This window comes from Arvicanthis niloticus, chromosome 2 (genome assembly GCF_011762505.2).
Source record: "Arvicanthis niloticus isolate mArvNil1 chromosome 2, mArvNil1.pat.X, whole genome shotgun sequence".
NCBI lineage: Eukaryota > Metazoa > Chordata > Mammalia > Rodentia > Muridae > Arvicanthis > Arvicanthis niloticus.
In genome coordinates this window covers 4,389,118-4,416,955 of record NC_047659.1, presented here as the reverse complement: position 1 = coordinate 4,416,955, position 27,838 = coordinate 4,389,118, and the positions used below count along the sequence as shown (strand labels likewise).

The 27,838-nt window shown below is 41.0% G+C and overlaps 1 pseudogene; it reads left to right on the top strand.

The window, feature by feature from the left end:
• The first annotated feature begins 24,137 nt into the window (after positions 1-24,137).
• On the top strand, positions 24,138-25,219 carry LOC117702817 (ribosome biogenesis regulatory protein homolog; annotated as a pseudogene).
• The last annotated feature ends 2,619 nt before the right edge of the window (positions 25,220-27,838 follow it).

Sequence of the window (27,838 nt, the reverse complement as noted above, 5' to 3'; positions counted from 1 at the left end):
ATAAGCACAATAAGATATCTTGCAGATAGATAAGATAAAAGTTTAAACAGGAAGCTCATTCAGGTTTCGCTTACACTTCATATACATATGCTTAGCCTGATGATAATTTAATATAAATATAATGACTTACTGTCAGATGTGGTGGTACACGCTTTTAATCCTAGCACTTGAGAGGCAGAGACAAGTGGATCTCTGAGTTGGAGGTCTGCTATCCCTAGCAAGTTCCAAGTCAGCAAGGACTATATACCGAAAAGCTACTATAGAAATGTACAATTAGAATATATTTACTATGCCTTAAATTTCTGTGCAAACCCTCATGTGAGGTCCACTTGTGTTTCCATGAAGAGACTCCAGTTTTGCACTTTGGAGCATTTCAACACTTGTGAGTTTTCATATGATGGATGCTCAACCTATAGTCTCCTCCTGAATGATCCAAGATAGGGAACTGTAGAATTTTGATTGCTTTGAGTATATGGTTTCTTTGTTTTCTTTTGAAGTTTTGTTGTTTGTTTATTTTTTGTTATGTTATTAATTTGTTATTTTACTAATTTTATATACTATAATCTATATTGACTCCCCCACTTTAAGTTGGTATTGAATAAATTTAATTTATTTTCATGGATAAAAATGTAATCACTGATTTTTTCCTCATGAGACCTTCTGTATTCACATGTGTTTCACTGTCCTATAACACTGGAAGTATCAGGTAGGAATGGACATCTTCAAGTAGCATGTGGCTTAGGCTTCATTATTAGTTCCCAGCCAGTCACAGCTACACAGAAAATTGTGCTTTTGATATGGATAGTGTTTCAAAATCTGTGGATCCCAACTTCATGATGAAAAATGTATCCATGCTGTATCTTTGTTGTTATAAATTTAGCTATTTAAAAATATACTATTATGTGGATGATTAAGTTGAATAAAGTAGAAACACAAGTGTATTTCTCTACTACATCCCAAGAAATAAAAATATTCAATAAAGGAGTATAAAATAAATCAGTAAACATGGAGCTGTATGCCTCTTGTTTTCTTGAAATATAGCATCACTATGAATTCCCAACAGATATAATGAATTTCAAGACCCTTTTGGAGATGTTGGTTATTTTTTTTTTAGGTTTGATTTTTTATCCTTTTTAAAAATTGTTGTTCTAATGATAATGATGGTTTCTTTTTCTTTTTGCTCTTGGTCTGGACAATGTATTTGATGCTTTTATAAAAATTTGTTTTTTATAAAAAAATTTTGGAGGCATTGTTTCTGTTTTTGAGTTATTTCTTTTATACCTATGGGTGTTTTTCCTGCTGTAGGTTTTTGTACTACATGCTTGCAAGTCCCCAGAGGCCAGGCCAGAAGAGGTCAGTGGATTCCACCTGGAACTGAAGTGACAGAGGATTGTTAATCATTGCTCTTTAGGTCCTCTGAGAAAGAAATTCTCAAGTGGATAAACCATCTGTCAAACCACTGCCTGGACTTTTGTCCTTCCTTGAGTGGTGTATTATCTGCACTGGATCACACCCAACCAAAGAGAGAAGATTCTTGAGACCTGTAGGGTCACATTCCTGGCGTAGGCATGCTCAGTGTTTAAACTTTGAGGCCTCCATGTAAGGCATTAGAGTGGCTTTCTGATCATGCCTCAGGATATCTTATTGTTAGGGTTGGAGTTGATCTCTCATGTCTCTTCCTGCATGACAATGCAGATTGGGTTTATCAGATGAACTGCAGAATTGAGAACTCTCCTAAAGGTGGTAAATAAATCATGTTGAAGTACCATCAAAACAGTGTTTAGAGTAAGCTTCATACAAACCCAGGGGATGGAGCCTGCAGCAGAGGACACAGGAGTGTGGTGGTGAGTATTTCAGTTCAAGACTAGCAAGGGAGAGGGATGGTAGATGTTGCCAGTATATTTTTCATGTGGTCTGGAAATTTCATCTGCCATCTTTTAGTTTTGAATTTAGCTTTATTTATAATTTAAAATTGAAAGTAGAATGCAGACATATTTTTCTTTCTTTTTCTATGCTTTTTTACTGAAAATGTTTTTTTTTTTTAATACAATACATTCAGATTATGTTTTCCTCTCCTGCAACTCTTTTAAGATCCTCTCTCCCACTCCTTCTATTGGAATTCACACATTTTCGAATCTCTCCTAGACAACAAATAGCCATTCAGATAATATTGATCAACCAGCCTGCCTCCATCTTAGGTTTGAAAACCATTTTATCGTGAAGGAAAATTATGTTCATTGCTGGTTAGGATTAAATATATCTCAAGGATTGGACTATACTCAACCAATAACCTTAACACAAATGGTTCTGTACTAGCTGTTTCAGAATGGCAAAAATGCCTTTGTTTATCCTAAAGGTAATCACCAACACCTGTGTTGATGACCACCTGTTATGACCACTTTGCCATGATGCTCACCTTGCAACCATGTTTTGTCTCAGGTTGTTTTCATGATCCACTTGTTATGTTTAGGTTCTGCTTCTGTAACAGCACTCATTTGCCTGGAAGTCACTAGGAAGACTATGGTCTAAACATAGGCAGAAACATGGAGGCAGAAACTGAAATAGAACCCGTGGAGAAACATTGCTCACTGGCTTACTCCTTATGGAACTGACTTTCTTATAATATTCAGAACAAGGCCTTCAGTTGGCAACACCCACAGTGGGCTGGACCCACTCCTAACAATAATTAATGAGAAAATTGTCCAATAAAGTTGCATATAGGTCACCTTTATGGAGGCATTTTCTCAGTTGAGGGTCTCTCTTTTTCCGATTGTTTCTAGCTAATGTCAAGTTGATAATAAAGTAGCCAGCATATTTAACAATGATAAATATACCCTGAGAAAGAAATCAAGGAAACAATTGGATTCACAACAGCCTACAAAAGCAAATGATATTTTGGAGTAAACCTAACCAAGTACATAAAAGACATCTAAAGTCTAAAACACTGAAGAAATTGAAGATGACACTAGAGGGTAGAAAGATCTCACAGAACCACAGACTGGTAAGATTAATATTGTGAAAATGACCAAGCCTAATTGTCGCAGTGCATGTATATCCATGCCCTCACATTTGCCCAACATAGGAGATCATATAGCTAAATAGGCAGGGTAAACTTTCTTTTATCTTATAAGGTCATGTCCAGCACCACCTGGAATTCCTCCTTGTGCTAATGAGGCATCTTCAGCACACTGGCCCCAGCCAATGATATACACTCAACCTGAAAGCTTTTACTCACCCTCCAAAGGTTTAAATAGCCTTTGATCTCCCCTTAAATGCGCTGTCTCACTGAAGCTGCCCACCCTAGAGTCTGTTTTAACACTCTCAATGCAGCCTGTCATCTCTTTTGCTCTTGCCATCCACCTTACTTCTCATCTCTAGATCCACTAATTATGATCAGTTGTAGGCTGATCAGGACACTATGGGTAGGTAGACAGAGCCTGAATAGCAGATGATGTCTTTGGTTGCCTCCCAGGATCTGAAGGTCATTGCTGAAGATACTACAGATTTTAACATAAGACTTAAAGAATTCAAGCAAGTTCTGACCCAGAGCTTCCACTCTGAGTAGTTTTCACACAACCACTGGGTGAAATGCAAGCTGTAAAGACAGGAAAGCAGTCAATACTTCTACCTACAAAGCCAGTGAACCACAACATGGCAAGTTCTCTCCAAAGGTGTAAAAGTGGTACCTATATCTTGGTGATAACCAACAACTGTCTAATTGGACTCAAGGAGTGCTCAACAGGAGGGAAATGACAACTGGCAACCTAGCCAACTGTTTGTGAGTAGTCAGGACCCTTGTAAGACCCCATCTCGCATTGTTATGTCTCTAATTTGTCTGTCCTAGATAATATTCGAGTGCTGTGCATAGCCAAGGCAACTCTTGTGAAAGAAAGCATTTCATCGAGGGCTCATCATTACAGTTTCAGGAGTGTAGCACATTTTCCTCTTGGTGGATAGTATGTCAATATGCTGTCAGACACTGGAGCACTGGTAGAGAGTTACATTCTGAGCTGTAGGCATAGAGGCAGGTATAGAACTGAGCCTAGCATGAGCTTTTGAAACCTCAAAGTCCATCTTCTAGAAGGACACACCTCCTAATCCTTTTCAAATACTGCCACTCTCCAGTGACTAATCATTCAAGCATATGAGCCTATGGTGTCCATTCTTATTCAAACCACCATACAGTCTATTACTAAACAAGGTCACAGATTTAGGAGACCAAGGCTTCAACTCGGGAATCAATCAAATCAATCTATAAGGGGGCCATAGTGTTTTCTAAGGGTACTTTTATAGGTTTGACCCTGGGATGAAATGGAAGAAGAAGAACTGGATTTATCTGGGAAGAATAGATTGCTGTGTAGTGTGGGGAATTAGCATGATTGCTTCAGGCATTGGAGTTCTTTTCCCTTGAGGTGCAATCCAAATAATAATTTTTTAAAAAGCTCCCAGAAATCTTGTGTTTTTCAAAATGGTAAAAGTAATTCACTGTGTTCTTCAGACCCAGTATCAAATGTCAGAGTAGGACAAATGTATCATGACTAATGAGAGGATAATTTCTCTGTTTAATGAGTTAATAAAAAGTACTTACAGAAGCTAAGGTAAGATGAAGTACAATAAGGGTCATCAAAGATAAGTTGTGACCATATGTGTATTTTCATTAAGTGTTTGCCATAATGGCAAATATATAATGGGATCATTCTTTGGGTGTTGTGATCTATACCCTTGGTTGTAAACCACAGGATCTCCAGGCCCTGAGAGACCCTATTTAGGAAAGGAGCAGCTGCGGTTGGTCCAGTGGAAGCTCCATGTGCAGGGTAGGGAAATGCTAGGGTGCTGAGGCAGGAATTGGTGGGTGGGTGAGGCAGCACCTGCATAAAGGCATAGGGAGGTGGAATAAATGTGTTATGGAGGGGAAACTGTGGAGGGTGATAACATTTGAAATGTAAATAAATAAAAAAACAAGAAAACACAAGAGCAAAAGAACCTTAGACAAATCACAGATGTAGGCAACCCTGTGGATGGACAACCTACAACAGAGGTCAGGAGCTAAAGATGCAAGCATCACCAACAAGAGATAGAAAAGTGAATCTCAGGCATAGGAGATACCACAGATGATATTGACAAGTCAGTCAAAGAAAATACAAAGTGTAAAATACCTGTAATCCAAAAGATTCAGGAAATTCAGGACACAATGAGAAGATCAAAAATATTAGAATAACAGAAATAGAAGAGGGTGAAGAATATCAGTTTAATGGTACAGAAAACATGTTCAACAAAATCATAGACTTTTGAGCTTCTGCTCAACGACCATCTGTTGGACTCTAAAGATGCAAAACCAGGGAACACGCTCCCTCAGAGACACTCAAGGACAGGAATCATTGCAATAATATGAGGTTTATTTATTAATGATAAGATGACCAGATGACAACCAGGATACTAGGGTTCTCTTGCATGCAGGCAAGAAGAACCCCAAATTAAAGCTAAGGGCAGCTTACATACTATTTTGCAAAATTTATGAGGGTAGTTATACAATTATTCCTAAACAATAACCATAAAGGCCAAACTCCAACAGCCATTCCCAGGCCTGGTTTCTGTTCTCAGGCCTGGTTTCTAAGTAACTCAAATTTGCACCTTATCTTTTTACAACAAAGAAGGTCAGCTTAAGTAGCTTCTGTTTATCCAGGTTTACTGTGTTATGGGCCCATAAACTCCTATCTTGGGTCTTTTTTTCCTGGAATGTTTGTTTTAGTCTTTGGAATGTGCTCTTCCTGGGATGTGACTCTGGGGCAGCTAATATTTGACTCAAACTTAAGAATCTTTTAATTTTAAGTTCAAGCTGAGATCTGAAATTACATTCTTACACATCCTTGTGCTGTACAAGGCTTTACCTTACCTTTCTTCACTGCCTGCCTTGCTTGTTCACTTTTCCTTCCATCTTGAATGCCTCTCTCATTGTGTTCCCATCCTTGAGTCTGTTAGTCCACTGTTGCCCCAACTACCTCCTTTCTCTTTCTCAAACCATTCTTGATTACTGGAAGACCATGGTGACAACTCCCTCTGCCCTTTGCCCAGTTCTTCCTCAGTGCACAGCCTCAGTTGGGCTTTGCATCAAGGTAAGGGAAGAGAAGATGGAGAAGCAGATTTGTCTCCATTTCCTCTTCTCTTAACAAAAGTCTGTCATGTGTTTAACCATAGCTCCAAGTCATGCAGTCATTTCTCCATATGTTTATAGACACTTACAGACAAACAGTCATTGGCTACTATCTCTAAGGGATGCGGAAGGATTTGCATCAGTATGCTGAATATATACCCACATTTCAAACGCTTTCAAAGCAGCAAAATGAAGCTGATAGAAAGTTCAAACTTGGAATAAAATTAAATGTAGATTCCCCATTTCCTGTTTTCTGTTTTCTTGCACTTTGATTACAGATATTTGTCTTCCAAGTACAATGTCTTTGCAGGACTCTAAGTAACGAGGTTGAATTTATGGGTTTTAACACAACACTGCATGTAACACAGTGTTCTTTTACTATTTGTTCTCTCATATATTATTACATCCTGGCCAGAGTTGCCCTTGTTTCCTCTCCTTCCTGATCCTCCCCTTATCTCTGCCCTGGCGCATCTACTCCTCCTTCATTTCCCTTTATAAAAAGTGAAGCCTCTCAGGATATCAAACAAACATGGCACATCAAGTTGCACCAAGATTAGGCACCTCCTCTCATATCAAGGCTGGAACTACACAACCCAGTAGGAGTCAAATTATCCTTAAAGAGGCAAAAGAAAGAGATAGAGACATCCTCCTCTCCTGCTCTTAGGATTACCACAAGAAAATCAAAGTAAACACAACCATAACATATGCAGAATTGCCTAGGGCAGATCCATGCTGGCTCCCTGGTTGTCAGTTCAGTCTCTATGAGCCTCTATGACCCCACATTAGTTGATTCTGTAGGTTTTCTTGTAACACAGTGTTCTTAGTAAGTACTTATTAATAGACTGAAGGAATATATAGGGGGTTGATCCGGTACTGCTATGTATTCAAATGGTAAATACTGACCCCCAAGATCTGGCTACTACCTCACTGTGTTCCCCAAATACTTGCTGATGAAAATTTTTTGGATTATTGATGCTGCAGCCGTCTGGCATCCTGGAGAGGCATCACAGTCTGACACCTACTGCTGGTCCATCAGGACTAAAGGAGACCTCCTGTTTTCTTTGTCTCCTTTCCTTCTTCCTCCTCCTTTTCCTTCTCCTCTACATCCTCTTCCTCCTCCCCATCTTCTTCCTACTCCTTCTCCCTGTCACCTTCTCCTCATATTCCTCTTCTTCCTCCCCTTCTTCTTCCTCCTCTTTTTCCTCCTCCTTTCTCCTTGTCTTCCTCCCCTGCCTTTTTTTCTATATCTCTATCTTTATATCTCTCTCCTCCTATCTCTCTCCTCTCTTCTCTTTGTGGTCCCTACTTGTGACCCACACCCCACCCCAACAGCCTGGTTACTCACACATTACCTCCCTCTTTTTATCCCCCAGTAATTGGCTGTTGCCAGTTTTATGTAACCAAGTGTTTTAAATTGGGGAGCAAGGTTTACACAACAAAGGATGGTATACATGAAGATCCTCTTATCTTGGAGCAAACAGGTCTTGGGGTTCAGAACGTAGCATTTCAATTGCACTTGAGCAAACCCTTAAAAATATGCATATTAGCATTTAGGTAGTTTTGTGTTTAAAATAAAACAAGAAATAGGGAGCTAAGGTGCTATGAGAACTCAGAAGAGCTGATGAGAAGAGGTCTGTGTTGCTGTGTGTAAGTGATCCTTTCTTAGGAAGGTGAGGCCCTGAGCAAGCAGAAATGCATGGAAATGAACAGATGCTACCCAAAGTAGAATGAAGGCCAAACATGACTATTGCCAGGACATCATCAGCAATGAGAGAAAGCAGATCCTGATCAGACTCCTTAGTGCCTGCATGTTCTGGATCAGTGGTACATCATAAAGTCTTGGGCTCACATCCCCAGAAAAAAAGAATAGAAAGAAAGGAAAGGAGGGGAAAGAAGGAGGGGGAGAGATGAAAGAAGGGGAGATGGGGGAGGAAGAGATGTATTATTACAGCTAGGGTGGTTTTTCAGTTATGGTAAAGCATTTAACTACTTCTCTGTGATTAAAAACAAAATCAGATTGTGTCAGGGTTTGGAGACCTGTGTTGGAGCTAAGCAGTACCCCAACTAGCTATTTTTAATTTTAATTCTTTAGCCACACTAACATATCTCAATGGGCTCCATGTGATATTCAGCCATGATACAAAATGTAACAATCACGTTCAGCCTCTCTGTATCTGGGCCCTCCCATTATAATCAGTCTCTGTAGTGTCTTCTCTCCTTTTGCTTTCATACCACGTTACTCCATTCACCTCTAAAATGGCATCCCACACTCTATAGGAGTCCAGAAATTATTCTTCAAATGCACATAGATTCATCAAGTTGGGAAGCCCTTGACCTAGAACCACATAGAAAACAATACTCGGGTTGGAGACACAACTCAGATGGTGAATTGCAAATGTTTCCTACCACCTTGGGAGTTACAGTTTCTGGATTCTGAGTTGAATCTGCAGAACTGCATGGTGAGAGGAAAGAAGTCTCTGGAGTTGGAGCTACAGGTTTATTTTGAGGTCCTCTCAACCCTTGTTCTTGTGACCACCACACCGAGTGATCATGAAACCTCCACATGAGTACAGTGACATTCATCCACATGCCTACAATAAATAAACAAATAAATGTGATAAAAGTATTTGAGTGCAGTTTAGGTGTACAGACTTATTTGTAGGAGCTAATTTCTTTAACCTTCTGGTGTATCAACTTTATTATAAAGATTCTAGCCAGTGACGGGGACACTGAAGGACAAGCTGGGTGCTCAGAACTGGACCCTTTTGCCTGTGGTTGTGGGCCTTATCCCACTCACTAGCAGTTTCTCTAACCCTCCCTTTAATGATTTTTCTTCCATCCTTAGAAATAGAAGCTGCAAGAGTCGATTTTACCACAAGGTGTCAGCCCAGGGTAACATAATCTTCAAAGGTCTTTTACACTCTGATGAAAGTCAGGGAATTCAAAAATTATATAAGAAGCATTAAAATATGCAGAACAGTGGAGTGCAGAAAATCTGTTTGATCCCAGCACTCAGGAGGCAGAAGCAGACTGATATCAGAAAGAGGGGCAGTTTGGGAACCAGGGTCACATTAAAAACAAGACCCAGACCTACCTTGGGAGTAACAGTGTTGAATCTGAATTGAGTCTTCAGAACTCTGTAAAAGGGTCTGTGAAGTCAGAGCTACAGGTTTATTTTGAAATCCTCTCCACCCTTGCTTCATGTGACCCGCCACACCGAGTTATCATCTGACCACCACGTGGGTATCATAATATTTTCTCATGTCCCTCCAATAAATAAATAAATAAATAAATAAATAAATAAATAAATAAATAGTGAAGATCTAAGCTAATCAAAGCTCATGATGACTCTGTCTCAAAAAAAAAAATTAAAACGATATAAAGTTAAATAGTTAAAACACCATTTGGCACTGTGTGGCAAAACAAGGATAATCATGGAAAATGATGACAGGCATTTATTTTTCTTTACATTTCCTAATCAGCCTAGTCTGGGAATGCTGTGCATGAAATTCCTGAGATGCTGTTATTGAGATCTCAGTCAGTAATTTCCGAGGACGGCTTCATTTCAGAGGAGTAGATTACCCACTGACACTTTCTCTACTTCCTCCTTCTGAAATTTTCACCTTATTGACAGCAACATTTTTATTTATTTATTTATTTTTTTGGTTCGTAATACTTGAGTGCTCTGGGAATCTGTCCTTAATAGAAGAGATTGGAAGGTGAGATGGGAAGGAGTAACTCTGGTATAAAAGTCACTCACTAACTCAGATTCATTCTTTGACTGTGCTAACAGTTCTCTGGGAAACTGCTACATGTCTGGACACCAAGCACATGTTAGCTGCAGAGCAGTTGGTCTCCAAGTGTGATCTAGGATTAGTACAGTATCACCTGGCAACCAGCAAAATGCACAACTGCAGATTTCTTCCAGACCTGATCCTGGAATGGAATGTATCCCAGGAGTCAGTAGGTTTCCAGGGATCCCTCCAGTTAATTCTGGGTCGCCCTGCCTTGAGATGGATCACTACTGGGGACCCCTGCTGGCAGAGGCCAGCAGTTGGCACTGTGCACATGGAGGCCGAGGGGAGGGGTCTGTGGAGCAGGCTATGCTCTGCAGTGAGAATCAGGCTCCACATGGGAGTGTTAGTCAGGGCACCAAGTGCCTTGCCTTGGGATCCCACGGAGAAGTGAGTGAGTCCCAAGTCTCTTTCGCAGGCCCCATGCAACCTGCCTTTATAGGCCTTGGGAATCTGCTTCGGGCCTAGGAGGGGTGAGGCTGGTCTCAGGAGTGGTCAAGCATGCAGAGGTGCTCAGGGCAGCCCAGCTCTGAACGCCCCTTCAGCCCGTACAGGCCTCGGGAGGAATTGCATGCATGTGGTGCACAGACATCCAGCAGGGAAAGATACATATAAATAAAAGAAAACAAACAACAACCCTCCAAAACCAAACAACACCACAAAAGCTCCAAATGTGTCGCCACACTAATATTACCTAAAAATAAAGCCACATCTCAACATGTGTGGGAATTCTCAACATGGAAATTTGGGAAGTCTTTATCTGGGAAGTCATTATTTCAACTTTATAGTCAACCCCGAGGCTGTATTTCAAAGAAGTGAGAGGCAAATAGCTCTGGATTTCCTGGTTTCTTGTATACACCCAGAATGAATACTCCTTTCCTAAGAGGCTTTAGAACAATACAGTTGTGACTCTCATTAATTTGGTCTGCATGACTAGTTCAGAAACATGTGAATGCCTGCACCATATTTTAGGGGTTTCTAAGTATATGACCTAAAGGATACAGTATGGATACATTTTTCATTATTAAGTGGGTATCCACAGAGTAGATCATGACATCCATGCCCCCTAAAAAGTACTGTGTAGAACTGGCTGGCTGGGAATTCACCATGTAGCCCATGGTGCCTGGAGCTCATAGAGATCCATCTCTGTCTGTGAATTCTGGGCCCACAAGAGTGTGACAACACACCTGGTGACAAGAGCAGTCAAAGTGTGAAGACTTAGAAACTGATTTTTTAATTTGTAAAAAATTAAAATTTGTAAAAAATTGTAAAAAAAATTTCTCTTAATAGGGGCTTAAAGGAATCTCTAATCAGCTAGATCAGTACATTCAGTGTATATAGCTACAGCAAAATACCAAAATAATGACCAGAACAAAAGAAAGAAAAATAAATATCAAAACCATAAACCAATGGAACAAGAAGCCTAAACCCCAAACCAACCCAAACAAACCCAAACCGAAATCAATCAATCAATCAAACAAACAATCAAGATGAGCAGTATTCTCTTGCTACAGTTTGGCAGCACTGAATTAACCATGTGGCCAGCCTTGAAGACAGGGTATAAAGGCAGTTTCAGAGGTAATAGCCTATCAGGACAATGGTTCTTATGCTTCTTTGGGGGCTTTTTAGGTGAAGCCTTCCCAAGGCTAAGGATTAAAGGTATTATAGGCTTTTGCACAAAGACTTTTAACTTTAGCTAACACATCTCCTCCAAAGATTATCAGATGGAAGATCAAAACAAGTATTGATTTTTATTCTTGAACTTTTTCTCCTGAATTCTGAGCCACTATGGATGTGCTTCTGCCTTCTCTGAAGCCCTGCCTGGTGCAAGCTCGGCAAGAGGGGTATCCAGCACACCTCTGTGTACAAACAGAATTCTCTTGCCTATCTGGACCCTCATGTTACCTCTGCTCAAGTATTTCTACTCCTAAGAAGATGAACTTCTTGATGTACACCAATAATTTTGTAACATAATATATAATATAATGCACACAATATAATATAGACTATAATTTCTACCATTCTAAGGGTTCTTGATGCTTTGTTGCGGATACTCATAGCTATCCTCCTGCTTTTTCTGACACATCCAGCACACAGCAGCACTGACCTGGATATGCTATTGCTTCCTTGGCTGTGAAATGGCAGTTGAGCCTAATGCTCTTAAAGCTTTGTTCATTCCCAAGTAGGCACTTTTTATACTAGTTGCAAATAGTGAAGTTTCTTAGGTTCTTAGCTTGAACTATGATACAAGTTCTTACTGTTCCCACACAGGTATGTCTAATAATGACCTGGTCCAGACCTATAACATTGAGAAATGAATAGTGGCAGTTAACCAGTAGCAGCAGAATTCTCTGAAATGCTATTTCACAGAAAGTTTTACAGTTACACTTTTGAGATGATTCCTCTGAAACTCTAATATGTCATCATTTATCAAAGGTGTTTTAAGAGTAGAGCAGGAATCCTAAGTTCTGTCTGTGACACTGGGTTTAACTTAATTGTGAATGATGCACTTCATATCCTGGACTTATCCTTCACACCACATAAAATGGACAGCATGTATCTAGAAGAGTCCACAGTACCTCATGCTCCATAAGTTTAGGAGCACCCATCTTGAAAGAGAGCATAACCTCCTCTGTTATACACTTTATTAGCACACCACATCACCCCCAACTTAGACCATTTGCACACATCCTTGTGGTTCAGATTAACCACATACTATCTATCATTATTGTCTCCAGTTGGATTCATGACTGCATGGTAAATAATTTGTAGTGTCGTTAGGTTCTGTTTTCCAACAAGATTCAGCAATATTGATTAATCTGAGAAGTTGAATTTGTCTTTCACATTGATATTTTGGCCATCTAAGGTTCATGTGTGAATCTCATCAGCTGCAAGTACAACACTGGTTGAAAGCTCAGGTCATTCTCCCTGAAGTTTATGTTTGTTGTTGTTGTCCAGTTATACTGTCAAGTGATTCACAAGTGAATCCCATGTATGATTCCTTTATTTTTAGCTGGATCTCATCATAATTTCAGGGTCTGGGAGGCACCATCTTTGCCCTGAATGTAGTTCATCATGCTGCCTCTGGATACTTTTCAAATGGTGCCTTCTGTGCACATGCCTTTAAGCTGGCTTCACGTTTTCTAACAATACTCAACATAGTTCTTGAGTATCAGGGAGTTACCTGAAAATTTCCAACCAAGTAACTGTTACTTCCCACAGGGTTTAACATTGTGTGGTAATTCATAGAACACACTTTATTGACCTAAGGCATGCTTTTTGATAATTTATTGCTCTCTTCTGGCATAATATATAAAGCAATTGATATCTGCTCTGTGAAGAAGAATTTAAGTCTAGAGCAGGCTATTCCTGTAATATGTTGACCACTGTGTCAGCCAACTCTTTCATGCCTGTGTGCTAATACAAGATTCAACAAATCCGTGGGGATTATCTTCTGTCCAAAGAGGTCAATTGTACTCAGAAGTACATGGATACACACACAAATACACACACATGTATACAGAACTATAGATAGACATATCCATATTCACACACTAAATGGTTACAGCAAAGCTCCAACATGCAGGCTCTAAGTATTCCACACATATATACATACATGAGTAAACACAGTTGGTGGAGAATAGGAACAATGTTCCAACCCGCTCTAACACAACCTTTACATGTACACACGTAGTCGATGGATGGAACAGACAATTCTCCAGCCACACCACACCATGCTTTATTCTTTCCTCCATTGTTTATATGTCCCAGCAAATTCTTTCAAGCAGTATACAATTACAATGTGATTATGTTTTAGTTTCCTTCCAGTAAATGATTATGATAAAAACAATGTGTTAATACATCATTAGCATTAAAGGAAATAACATTACGTATTAAGGTAAAAAAACAAATTATTTTTAAAAACCTACTTACATTCATAACCAAGCAACTTATTATAGATTAACAAAGTGTAAGCAAAGAAGGTAAGTTTCTCAGCTAGTTTCTCTTACTGGAAGGCAGCAATTTGTTGTAATAAAAAAGAAGTAATTATTTTATTATTTATTATAAAGTAATCTTGTAAAATTCTTAAAAGTATCACAAATGTAAACATTTATATAAAAATCAGTCATATCTACCTTAAATCCTCAAAATGTGTATCTACTCCTTAGCGATTCTTCATAAGTCCTATCAGGAAGCTGAGGGCAAAATAAGGGTATACAAAATCAATTAGCCCCCTTCCACTGTGGGGAAGAAATCTCTCGGGTGGGGGGAGGGAGTCCGGCGGCAGAGTCCCAGGGCGGTCCAGCATCAGGGTCCCGGGCAGGCTTCCCACATCACCAGCGGAGGATCCCACATTCATACAGCTGCCTCGGGCTGGTGGCTGCATCAGCAAGGTTCCAGGGTTCCAAAAGCTGGGAATCAGGCGGAGAGACCATGCGACACGAGGCACGTGTCTGGTTTTCCAAAGCTTTATTGTTCATGACATGGTAAATGGATACAGGTGATACGTGCTTCCCCCCCACCCCAAAAGCCAGGGGAGACCAATCTCATAGGGAAGGGAGAAAGGGGAGGGAATAACGTAATTAGCTACGCCCCCTGGCCTTTTGATAATTCATTAATATTTAAATCTCTGGAGGTGGATACTTGTTAATCAGGCCCTCTACCTGTGCCCTACGTGACTGAAGGTAACAGGTTAAATGGAGTTACCTTGTCCAAGGCCCAACATTCCACCCTCAGTGAGAGTCCTGTAAGCCAGTGCTACCATGGTTTTGTTCTCTGAACAAAAAAGGTCCATATCTTTAAGTATGCCTTTGATCTTCATGGTTTTCCCTAAAGTTTTCATATCAGAGTCAGTAGTACCAAACATGGCTACAGACCTTCACTAAAAACTGTTCTCCCAAAGGTTTTCTAAGGGTGGTGGTCATTGTCAACAACCTACATATTTTTCAGGGTAGTGACTGAATCATGATGTGCTCCACCAGCAATGCCTGAAAGAAATCAAGCATTAATATTGTGAATGCCAGAGACACTGTCAGGTGGGGGACAGGAAGCACCCATAATGTTTTCAACTAACTCATAGATTCAGAGGGTTGTGAGGGCAAGAAGCAGAGCAGTAATTCATAACAGCACAATGTCCAATGTCATCTTAATGGCCATGCCACACCAAGGCCTACCCCTGTGGCTGTGGTAACCCATGGGCTGCATTCCATAAGTTTTAAGTTATTTGTCATTCCTCCTGCATGGCTCTTGGCAAGTCACTTCTCTCAAGCTGTGAAACTGGGGAATCTCCAGTTGTTTGCCTTTGGAAGAGCAAACCACTAATACAACAGAGAAAGGAACTGTCCTCATCTCTAAACTACATTATCTTCAGCAACACTTGTGAATAATATGGGGTCTACTTCAACACAGATCAGAAGAGATAGTATGATGTTATTGGGGTTTACTCTGTCAGGGTAGCATCATGATAGCATCACAGTATACCATGCTGGATTATCCACAACATATGGAGAGCTGAGAACCAGGCAAATGTTAAGAAACTCTAAAGGGACAAAGATATAGGGGACCCACTTGGTTTTACCCCTCCTCCCAGCCTGAGCTCTTAAGTTCTTTTGGAGGACACTCAAGTAATGCTGCAGTTTTACTGCCAATAGGTGACCAACTCCTTCTGCTTCAGCAGGTACTGCACTCTTTCCTCCAGTCTGTTATGCTCTTTTTTTTTTTTAACAAGATTTATTTATTTATTTCATGTATGTGAGTACACTGTAGCTAGCTGTCTTCAGGCATACCAGAAGAGGGCATCAGATCCCATTACAGATGGATGTGAGCCACCATGTGGTTGCTGGGAATTGAACACAGGACCTCTGGAAGAGCAGTCAGTGCTCTTAACTGCTGAGCCATCTCACCAGCTCCGTCTGTTATGCTCTTGTTCAGTAGATAATTGTGATTTGATGGAGGATTATAAGCACATGTGTGTGGTATGTGTGTGTGTGTTACAGTGTGCTTGCACAGATACATGTACACTTGTGGACATACACAACTACATGTATGAACACAGAAAAGCACAGTGCATTACTATCATGTGTTCAGTTTCCCATTAATGCTAATGCAAGTGGCTATAACCTGTACTACTGTAGAAAAGAAAGTTAACTTTTGTCAGATGGAGAAAGATCACAGTGGGAGGAAGAGAGAGAGAGAACTCTGACAAAGTGCACAGTCAAGTGGACTCATGGGAGTCCTTTCCTTGCAACAAGGCACACTTAGCAAGTTCTCCAGGCTGTATAGGAAAGGCTTAGTTCCCCAGCAAGGACCAGCCCCTTGCTCTCAAACACTGCTTCCCTCTTGCTTTAAGAGAAACAGTTTTCTCCAAAAGGAGCTCTCTTAACCACAGAGCAATGAGGTCAGGAAACTAGAAAATCTTCATAAACAGGAGGCAAAGTAAAATTTTAATCCCTGTAAGGTGATTTTATCAGGGATTTGATTGGCTAACAGAAGGCTGATGATCTCATGGCCAAATGATGTATAACATCATACCGAAATATATTTCATGGAAGGGCTGGACCACACTGTACATTTTCTTTCTTTGACTGATGAACATTTAGATAATCTCAATTTGGGGCTGCTCTGAGGAATGCTGCTAAAATCTAAATATCCCCTAGTTTCTCTGTGGACACCCACTTCTCATTCTGGAATCACTGGGTCACCTGGAGACTGCAGTTCAACTTTCTGAAGAATTGTACATGACTTATGCCAGGGCTCTATCATGCACTGCCAACAGCCATATCTGAAGGGTCCTCATCTTCTCCTAATTTCAATGAAGGCAATTTTAACACAGTGTGAACAAGTTTGGGATAAAAGGAGCTACTGAGTGCTGCAGACACAGAGCTTTAGTGTATCAGGAGCCTAAGTGGGCTGCACTGCACTGAGACAGACCTGTTCTCACACCTCACCATGGCTGTGGGAATTCTGCTCATGTTGGAAGCACCTGCAAGCACACAACTACTCTAATCTCTCAAAGAACAAAATCCAGGCCAAGTTCTAAAGACAAGGATAACTGATTCAGTGTTAGGCAAAGGTGGAAAGAAAATGCTAGCTGGCATTGGGGATGAGAAGAAAACAGGCTGTAGGGGAGAAACAGTGAACCCCTGACCATCCAGTGAGCTGTTACCATTCACCCAGGATAGAGAAGGGATACAACTTCCCAGCTACCCTTTCTGCCTCCCCACCACCTTGATTTGCCACAGCAGCCTCCTCCTAACTTTTGTGTACACCATTCCTTTGGTTTCCTCCAAATGATTTTATTGTAAATGAACATTTTTGGCCTCTACAAACTCCTGAGAAATTTTATATTCACAATTACAGGTTTTGTTTGTTCCAGGGTGACATGTAAAAACTTGGGTGGCTTCATGCAATGTTTGATACAGAGTGGTAAAAACCTGAGTGGCCATAGTACTTTCTCACGTAAAGTGGGTACAATCATTGTTAAAGATGTTCCTTCCATTAGCAAGTGAACATAAACATGTGCAGAAAACCACAAACATGTGTATGAGAAAATACATAGAAACACAGACAGACAGACAGACAGACAGACAGACAGACAGACAGACACATACACACATTTAAACATACAGAAGCAACCACAACCACAAAAGCTCATACAGGCATCCACACCTACACATATACTCAACATGAGGACACAGATGCTCACCCATACCTGGGAAAGAACATATATGTGAATGCATGTGTGCTCATACACACATACAATATTGTACGAAGACCTTCACACATGGCCATATGTGCACACACAGATACACACATTCACAAAAAACACATAGAGAAAGGCTCCCATCTATACTCATATACCCACATGAACACCACTGGTAATGCACTAAGATCAAGAATTGAAAAATGAGACCTCATAAAATTGCAAAACATCTGTAAGCCAAAGGAGACAGTTAATAGGAAAAAAATTGCAACCAACAGACTGGGAAAACATCTTTACTAACTCTGCATTTGAAAGAAGGCTAATAATACAATATATACAAAGAACTCAAGAAGATGGAATTGAGAATCAAATAACCATATTAATAAATGGGATACAGAGTTAAAGAAAGAATTCTCAACTGAGGAATACCAGGTGATGAATAAAGAAATGTTCAACATCCACTACTGGGCATATACACAAAAGATGCTCCAACATATAAGAAAGACACAGGCTATACTATGTTCATAGCAGCCTTATTTATAAAAGCCAGAATCTGGAAAGAACCCAGATTCCTTTCGATAGATGAATGGATACAGAAAATGTGGTACATTTACACAATGGAGTACTACTCAGCTATTAAAAACAATGACTTCATGAAATTCTTAGGCAAATGGATGGAACTAGAAAATGTCATCCTGAGAGATGTAACCCAATCACAAAGAATCACATGTGGTATTCACTCACTGATCAATGGATATTATCCCCAAAGCTGGAAATACCCAAGATTTAATTTGCATACAAGATGAAGTTCAAGAAGAAGGAAGACCAAAATGTGGATACTTTGGTCCTTCTTAGAAAAGGGGACAAAATACCCATGGGAGGAGATACAGAGAAAAACTGTGGAACAGAGACTGAAGAAAAGGCCATCCAGAGACTGCCCCACCTGGAGATTCATCCCACATACAGTTAACCAACCCAGACACTATTATTGATGCTAAGATAGGGGATATAACTGTGAACAACACACTGCCTCCTGCAGACTTTCTCTGCTGAACTAACTCTATGCCTAGCTACAAAAGGAAGGTCTTAGGTCTCCACCACATCTGGCTGGACTGTAGCTTCCCCTCCAGTTTAAAGGAGCAGGGACCTTAAATGAGTCCTATTGTTTCTGACCATCCACTTAAGTGGAACTTAGGTCCTTTCTGATTATGGGCAGTGTGTTCTTTTCTGCATAGCTGATGGTCAATGTGATCTTGCTGGTGCTGCAGGTGCACTAAGGGTCTTGGTCTTATGGTCCTTCACCCCTGAATCACTCATATTTGTGCTCTAAGTGTGACTGTGTGGCATGGCAGTAAACAAGACGCTGGGCAAGTGTCAGTCAGTCCAGAGGTGCTGGCTGCCTAGCAGCAAACCCAAAGTCTACAGGAACTGCTGCCTGACCCAGGAAATCATTTATGTGAAGCCTCCTCCTTCATGCTCTTTTTTGTGCTGGTCTAGACATGGTAGGTGCTGGCTATGGTACTGGAGTGCCAGCTGTCTTGAACACATCTCTTCTTCCACTCAAGCCACATTACCCTGTGCTTGGGGAAGTGCTGGCAGTGCTGGTTATGGATGCCTTCTGCTTGGATTTCTTCTGGCTCCAGTTTGCTGGCTTTGGGAAGTTCATGCAGAACTATCCGGGAACTTGGTACTTCATCCAGATGGTCCACAAGAATTACTGGGATGCTTATTTGGATTAAGACTATATTTTCATCAAATCTACCCTCATTAGTATCCTGAAAGAGAAAAAGAGAATGGGATACTAGGGATCTATTCCAGGACTTACCAGCTGGGCTCATAGCACCATTACAGAAGCCCACAAACATGACAAAGGTGACGTCACACAGGGGTCATAAGAGCATCCCGCTCCTTTGGTAGAGTACTTCCTAGGGTCTTATACCCATACACCCACAGGATTGTTATAACCAGAGTCACAGGCAAGAAATAAAGAAGACTTTCTATAATTCAATGAAAACAAACATGCAGCATACCCAAACTTTTGGGACACAAGAAAGGCGGTGTTAAGAGGAAAAAATCACAGTACTGAGTGCTTTCATAAGGAATCTGAGGTTATCTTAGCCCAGCAACTTAACAACACACCTGAGGTCTCTAGGACAAAAAGAGGCAAACTTATCTAAGAGGAGTAGATAGCAGGGAATACTCAAACTCTGGGCTGAAAACAACCAAATAGAAACAAAGAGCTAGATACAAAGTATCAACAAGAGCAAGAACTGGTTCTTTGAGAAAATCAACAGGATAGATTAACCCTTAGCCAAACTAAGTGAAGGGCACTGAGACAGTACCCAAATTAACAAAATCTGAAATGAAAATAAAGACATAACAACAAAAACAGGAAATTTAAAATTCATCATGTCTTAGTAGAAAAGCTTATACTCAACAAATCTGGAAAATCTAGATGAAATGGATGTTTTGATACACAGATACCACATACCCAAATCAAATCAAGGTAAGGTAAACTATCTAAACAATCCCATATCCCCTATAGGAGTAGAAAGATTCATTAACCCACCCCCCCCAATGAAAAATTCCCAGCACAAATGAGGCCATTGGTTCTCTAATTCGGAATGAGTCTGCACAAATCATCTTTGAGACTTTGAAGACAGGTGATTTTGGTTCTAACCATAGTACTTTAGGATACTTCCAAACCTTTTCATCTATAGGCCCATGAAACAAAAGTTACTGCAAAGGGTGTGGAAACACACATTGTAGGCCCATGGAATCACAGTGTACTAGACTTGTCCAAGCTATTGGACCCTGTATAGTCAGGCTGGTCTACTTGTTTAAGAGCTGTGGTGGCTACCAGGATTCTAGTGAAAGAAGCAGAGAAGTTAACTCTGGGTTAGCATCTTATACTTACATTCACCCCATGCAGTTGAGACTCTTCTCAAAGGAACACCAAAACCCCGGCTGTTTAATGCATGTGTGAAACAGTAGCAGGTCCTATTTCCAAACCATCCTGGAGTCTGGTTTGAAAACCCCACTGGCATCAATCTTGCCAGATGATGACCCAAAGATGCTCATCAGTAACTGTAAGAGGAAACAAACATGATGAAAGAGATTGGTTTAGAACTCATGGAAACCCCCAGATTTCATGTAAGAGTCTGATGCATCACTCAGGATGGGTGGGAAAGCTTCATTAAACATGGAACCAGGTACACAGGGGCTTCAGCATTTATTACAACAGAAACTATTTGGACCTAAGACTTATAGCCCAAATATATGGTGAAAAAGAAGACCTGTTAACAAGTATCAGGACGCCACTATGCTTTAGTTACTGCATATGTGGATGTTATGATCTATAGGAAAGAGGGCTTATCACAGCTGGTGGGAAGGACATTAATAACAAAGAGGGATTCTTGGCTGTCCTCCAAACTATTTGCCTTCCTTTATGAGTTTCTTGCTTTCAATGCTGAGGACATAGACTTAATGACTCCCTCAGGGCCAGAGGTAACATGGAAGGGTGCTGTGTGAAGATCTATGACCTATGTACCAAGCAGCAATAGGTACGATGCATGAAGCATCAGGGGCAGGTTGCCCTCATTACTAATAAAGTCAAGCCCATGGAACCATCCTCCACCTTATCTAGGCACTCTCCTATGTCTTATCCAGTTGTTCTGTGATAATTTACAAGACTTTTGTGGAGTTAGCCTCTTTCAAGAAACTGCATGATTGGCAAGCAACCCCTCCTAGTCAATTACAAACTGCAATTCATTAAGATAGATAAGCTAAACACACATTACACACCTACAGGCCATTGTGCTAGAGGGGTTTTATTTGGGTGCCTACTTGACAGGAGCACAGAGCTTTGAGTTATATCGTCAGAGACTGTAGCTCATTTGCTTTGTAGGAGTCATATGATGTCACAGGTAGGAAGCAATTTGCAAGTTTTAGTGCCCACCGGAATTGCAAAAACAATACTGCTGTCAGTGAAAAAGCTGACCTTTAGAACTTGGAAACATTCTAAGTATTATAATCTACTCCTGAAAATAACTTTCCACTCAATAAGGCATCACAGGTGGTCCAAAATCCCAAAGTATTTGGAATATTTTCCAACAACCTACCTGTTGTGTGCCTAACTTGTTTTTCTTTCATTGGACAAGGTATAGATTGGAGGTATAACCTTCTAGAAGTCAATTACAGCTCATTAAAGATGATGGAGACTATGATGTCCTGTTTGTCATGCATAAGATGTGCAAAGCCAAGACTGGATCAGGCTCCATGAAGTTCTTAAGGAATAATTTTCTTGGTTTGGGAAAAATTTTAACAAGCTCCTCTCCACAGGGTTGACTGAGAACGTGGGCTTGTCAGTGACTGAACACAACTTCATACCCATCAGAAATAGATGAGCAGCCACATTTACCAACAGGGATTGTCCAAAGGGCACACTGGCAGTGCAGCCTTTTGTGCCTTGAAGTAACTATTGGGATTCAGCTTCATGATTGTATCTTTTCTCTTTACTACCTTCAGGAATGTTTCAGCATACAAACCAGATCATTTTTGTTACAGATTCCATCATTAACGTGGAAGCCTAGGAAACATTATGTTCCTGAAGTTCTCTATCAACTTCCTCAAGCTTTGATGATAGAATCAATGCCAAAACTGAAAAATGCATTCCTAATTCCATTTATCTTTAAGGGGAGCAGACTTTTGTCTAATTGAGAACTTGGAGTAAAATCTTCCTGTAGAAAAGAGAAACAGGCAATCCTATATGTTTCCTATAAGTAACAGGTCTCTCATTGAACGAATAATTGACATTAGTGAACTGGTTGAAGGCTAGTGAAATGTGTAGCTTATTTACTATTTGAATTTTAATTGTGTTGTTCTATTCTAGTTCTCAACTGAATAAGTACTTTACATTGTTCCATCAAAAAAAGTATTGTTTTTGGACAATGGTGGTGTATGCCTTTAGTGCAAGCACTTAAGAGAGAGACACAGACATATCTCTGAGGCTGAAGCCAGCCTGGTCTACAGAGCAAGGTCCAGGACAGCCAGGGATACACAGAGAAGAGAAGCCCTGTCTCAAATACAAACCAACAACAAAACAATAGTATCATAAAGGGAACAGACTTCCATTTTCTTTCTTTGGTGGCTGAGGCCACACTATTTTATAGCATTCATGGGGGTCAGTAAAGATATTACAAACCCAGAACAACTGTGGAAAATGAAGCCTCAGCAGAACCTGGAAGATGACAGTTACTTGGTAAAATAATGCCTATAAAAGGTAATAAATAAAATCTATATACTTCAAGTGTATGCTGAATCTCCTAGTGTTGGAAAGGGCACTCCTTTCTAATCTGCTGATCTCTATGCTCAGGTGACTGTAGCTGAAGCTGTATAGTACAATTGAAGGGACTTGACCAATTATCAGTGCTTAGCTGTATAACCTCCATGGGTCCCTGAAAACCCTGGGTCCTGCATTTCTATGAATCAACTGGACCAGAACATCCCCAGAGCCTTTGGGTCCTTTCTAACACCTGTGCTTCTGAGTTTCAAAGCAAAAGTCATGATGGCCTGTATAATAGTAGTTTTGTAAGCATTTTTATAGGTAGATTACTAGAGAGTTCACCATGTAATCAGTGACTGACTGCTTAAACCAAATAAACTGTTTTGTGTAAAGAATCAGTTGTCTCACTTTAGATCAATAGCAGTGTTTCTTGCTACATCATTTAAAAGGTGGCAGGAATTTTTGGTGCCAAACAGTTACCGTTTGAAAGTATTCAATGTGCAATTCTAAAAGTCACAAGCATATACGCCATAAAACAAAATTATTTTCATTTTTCCATTTAGCTCTCTTACTTGCTGTAATGTAATGTTTAGCCAGAAAACTCTTCTTGCTGGTTCACTCAGGCTGTTTTAAAATGCAGAAATTACACAGCCATTTCCTTTCTGGGTGGAGTGCTTAGAAAGATATTGGATAGAAAAATGATTTATGTCAGGTGACAAGAGAACTCATCCTTAGACACTGGCAACTGTGGGTACTGTGGGGATGATTCTGTGTGCAATGAGGAGGAGAGCCCGAACATCTGACAGCAGTGGAAGCTTCTCCTCCAGCACACTTGGAGCTATGAAAAAAAAAAAAAAAAGACTTAAATAAGCAAGCGGTTCAAAAAGAACAGGATAGGAAACACTCTGTGGTCTTCATTTGAGTCTTTAAAATTTTTATTTCTCGTTATTCCCTGTGGAAACAGCAAATTATTCAACACACTTTTTATGAATTGCTGACTGGCACAAAACACGGTGGACAGAGAAGTATAATTTGTTGAAAAGCAGATTGTGTCTGCAGGAGTTCACTAGATAGTTAAATAGCTTTTTCTAAACTTTCTGATCATTAATTCATCTCTTTTAGAAATATAAAACAGAGTATTGCTTTAATAGGGACACATTCTGCTGTTGCCCCAAAGTGAGGGAACACAGGTATACATCAAGAGCCATGGATGGCAAGAGAGAAGAGGAGCTGCTGGCCAAGGCAGAGCAAGAGGAGGTGGAGAAGCTGCAGCTCATCAAGGTGCACAAGGAACTAGAGATGGAATTCGACCTCGGCAATTTGCTGGCTTAGGACCACAATCCCCTGACAGTGCTGCGCCAGGCCGGACCCTCACTGGAGGCTGAGCTGCGGGCCCTGTCTACGGACAACATGCAGCTTCTCATCAACCAGCTACTGGCAGCTGCAGACCATGGAGTGCATGGAGGAGGCAGTGGTAGTGCGCTTGCTGGAGCCTGCCACACGCCTGCCCAGCAAAAAGCTGCTTCCCTTGCCCCTGCCCGCTGGCCTTAAGGGCATCCCATCCGTCCCCAAAAGAAGACTAACCTCCTGTGGGACGAGGTGAGTGGCCAGTGGTGGTGCCTTGGGGCTACAAGCGCGCACAGGATGACACTAAGGAATGGCTCATCAAGGTGCCTGGGAGCACCAACCCCATGGAAGACCAGTTCACCAAGAGGATTCAGGCCAACAAAGAACGCGTGGCCAAGAAAGAGATGAACCTTCTGTGGAACCTGGCCCGCGAGCACAAGATGCAGATGCCCAGCTCAGCTGGGCTGCACCCTAAGGGACACCAAAGTAAGGAGGAGCTTCGGTGGGAAGCTTCCAGGAGCGCCTCCCCAAGGAGAAAGCACCCCAAAGCTCTGGCAAGAAGAGGAAGTTTCAGCCTGCCTTTGGGGACTTCCCAGCCAAGAAAAAGAACCAGTGGGAGCTACTTCGAATCATGAACAGTAATAAACCTCAGCTTAACGTGACAAGGGCCACCAACAAGCAGATGAGGGAAGAGGTCCAAGAGGAGCCTGCCAAGAGGAGGAAGATGAGCCAGAAAGGCAAGAGAAAAGGGGGCCGGACATGACCTTCCTGCAAGAGAAAGGGCAGCCTGCCTGCTGGATCAGGGAGAGAAAAGGAAAGGAGGCCTGGGAGGCAAGAAGCATTCCAGGCCGCCTGAGTCAGGGGGCAAGAAGACAGGAGTGCCGCGTCAAGCTGGAAAGAGGAGGAAGTATCTCCCCTCTGGACCTGTTCTGAAAATCTAGGACTGAACTAAAGGTTAAGTTGTGCATGCTGCAGGCTGGCTCAGGAGGTGGCTGCTGTCCTCAATGAGATTGACATTGAAGTGACACGTTTGCCTCCCCAAGAGAGTCAGTGCTGGACTATGAACTAATGGAGACACTGACTGGAAGTTAGTGTATTTTGGAACATGTGAATTATAGAAATGATATGGTCAGAACCATGAGTAAGTTAAGGCCTGCCTTTTTTATCTTGACTTTGGATACTGGGTAAGAGTTGATCAGATTTCTGAGTTATAGTAGATTGGTTTCAACATTTTTGCATTATTTTTGTAACAAAGCTTATATATTTATCAAAGCAAAGGAGGATGGGGGAAAATTACGTCCACCTGTGATTTACAAGTATTGTAAAGGTATGCTTTAACCTGATGTTGCTTTTAACTTTTACTGTTGGTAGTGGTTGTATGTGAAGTCAGTAACCTGGGTACCAGTACGGAGTGTGCTTGAGAAAAACAAAGTAGTTACAATGGTTATTAAAAGACCCCTCCCTGGGCAGTGGTAGCCCATGCCTTTAATCCCAGCACTGGGAGGCAGAGGCAGGCTGATTTCTGAGTTCAAGGCCAGCCTGGACTACAGAGTGAGTTCCAGGACAGCCAGGGCTACACAGAGAAACCCTTTCTCAGAAAAAAAACCAATAAATAAATAAATAAATAAATAAATAAATAAATAAATAATAAAAAATAAAAAGATCCTTCGTATTTGGAAAACTTTGCCACTAACTATTAATATTAAAAGTATAGTGCTTTTTGACGTTGGTTCAGGTTGTGCATTTGGCCAGTGAATTGCTTTAAGTGATATATTGGAACCACACTAAGTAATGGTAATTAACCTTGTAATGGTAATTAACCCAAGAAAATGGTTGTCATTTTGTTTGTAACTGATGGCTTTTGTTTAATTGGCTTGAGTTTAGCAAGTGCTGGTCTGGAATTCAGTATGGAGCCAAGGCTGAGGTTAGAGAGAAGCAGCCACACCCAGCAGAAGACTTCATGTTTATTTCTGTCCTGGATGTTTTCCCCCGTTTCATTGTTTTATTTTTGGTCCTAATAAACTTATCTTTGCAAAATTAAATTTTATATATATATATATATATATATATATATATATATATGGAAAGAGTAAGACTGTACAATGAAATTCATACTTTCATTGATTGAAATCACCCTGCTATTCCTGCTGTTCTCATAAAACCACAACCACATAATGAAATTAATTTCTACACTAGGATTGACTATTATTCCAAATCCTTTTCATTTTACCTAATAAATCCACTGCTGTTTCTCTGCAGATTTGTCACCTTTGATCATTGTCATAGTGATACTACCTGGCTGAAGGAAGTAGCCCAGGACAACACAAACAATTTGGAAAGGACTTACATGATTTTTTCACTCTTACACCTGAGAGGTTAGGTCACATTGTACCATAGATTCAGAAGGCAGAAGCCACAGATGACAGTGCCAAACACAGTCCTTCCTGAACTACTGGACACATTTAAATGGAGGTTTCACTGGATCTCAGTGAACTCTTGAGTTCACACTGGAACTCAGAAAGGTAGATATTGGAGAAGTGATGGCTAATGGAACTACAGAGCAGCAATCCAATGTCCCTGTTGACCTTTCCTCAAGATGCCTACTATGTCTGGTTGTAATGGAGAAAGGGAGAAAGTGGGGTTTTATCTTCTGAAGAAGAGACATAAACTTTACAATTGGATATTCCCTTGGACCTGAACTCCTTCCTATATTGCCATGAGCAAGGGAGTTTACATTGCAAAAATGGGATTGTGGAAACACATGTCTGAATATATTGAAACAATGTCTCCTCTCAAGGCATGTGCACAATAATTAGATATAATACAACTTGCATAAAATTAAAGGTGCAGGAGAACCATTGTTGCATTTGGGAACCAGGACACCCTGGGGAACTGGACTGTGGTACATGAATGGTGCCTAAGGGTAGATTTATCATGGAGAAGAATCTCCCTCAAGCAAGAACCCTAGACCTTTGGTACTAACAAAGATGAGCCGCCCATGCCAAGGCCCTAACAAACTCTCCCGTACAAAGTGCTTGCCTTGTAACGAAGCAGAGAGAAATCTCTAGCTTTGAAGGTAAAGTTGCCAAGGTGTATCCCCTGAGTCAAAAGAGAGACTCCAGGAAAGGGCACCTCAGAAACTGGTCAATGTGGGGCAAGCTGGTCAGCAGGTAGGCCATGGCAGTTTCCAGTGACATCATCAGTAGTCACTTCCCTGGACAATCTCTTGTATCCAGGAGAACCCGAGAATCTTCTGTGATGTCACCAGTGTTGTGGAGACACCAACTGCCTATGGGGTATTCCTTCAGAGCCTCTGAGTTCACAAGCAGTCATGTTGTCCATGCTGCTCAGGCTGTTTCATAGGGACAGTACAATACAACAAGAGACCAGACCTAGGCAGAAGGCATTCTGTAAAGCAGGAAGAAGGAGATGGCCCTGGGGAAGACACAGTGAGTCTTGGGCAGTGCATGGGGAAGCTTCCTGGAGGAAGGGCGCTTGAGCAGGTCCTTACAGGAGAAGGGCTTAGCATCTGGAGCCTCAACATTTCTCAATGGCAGACC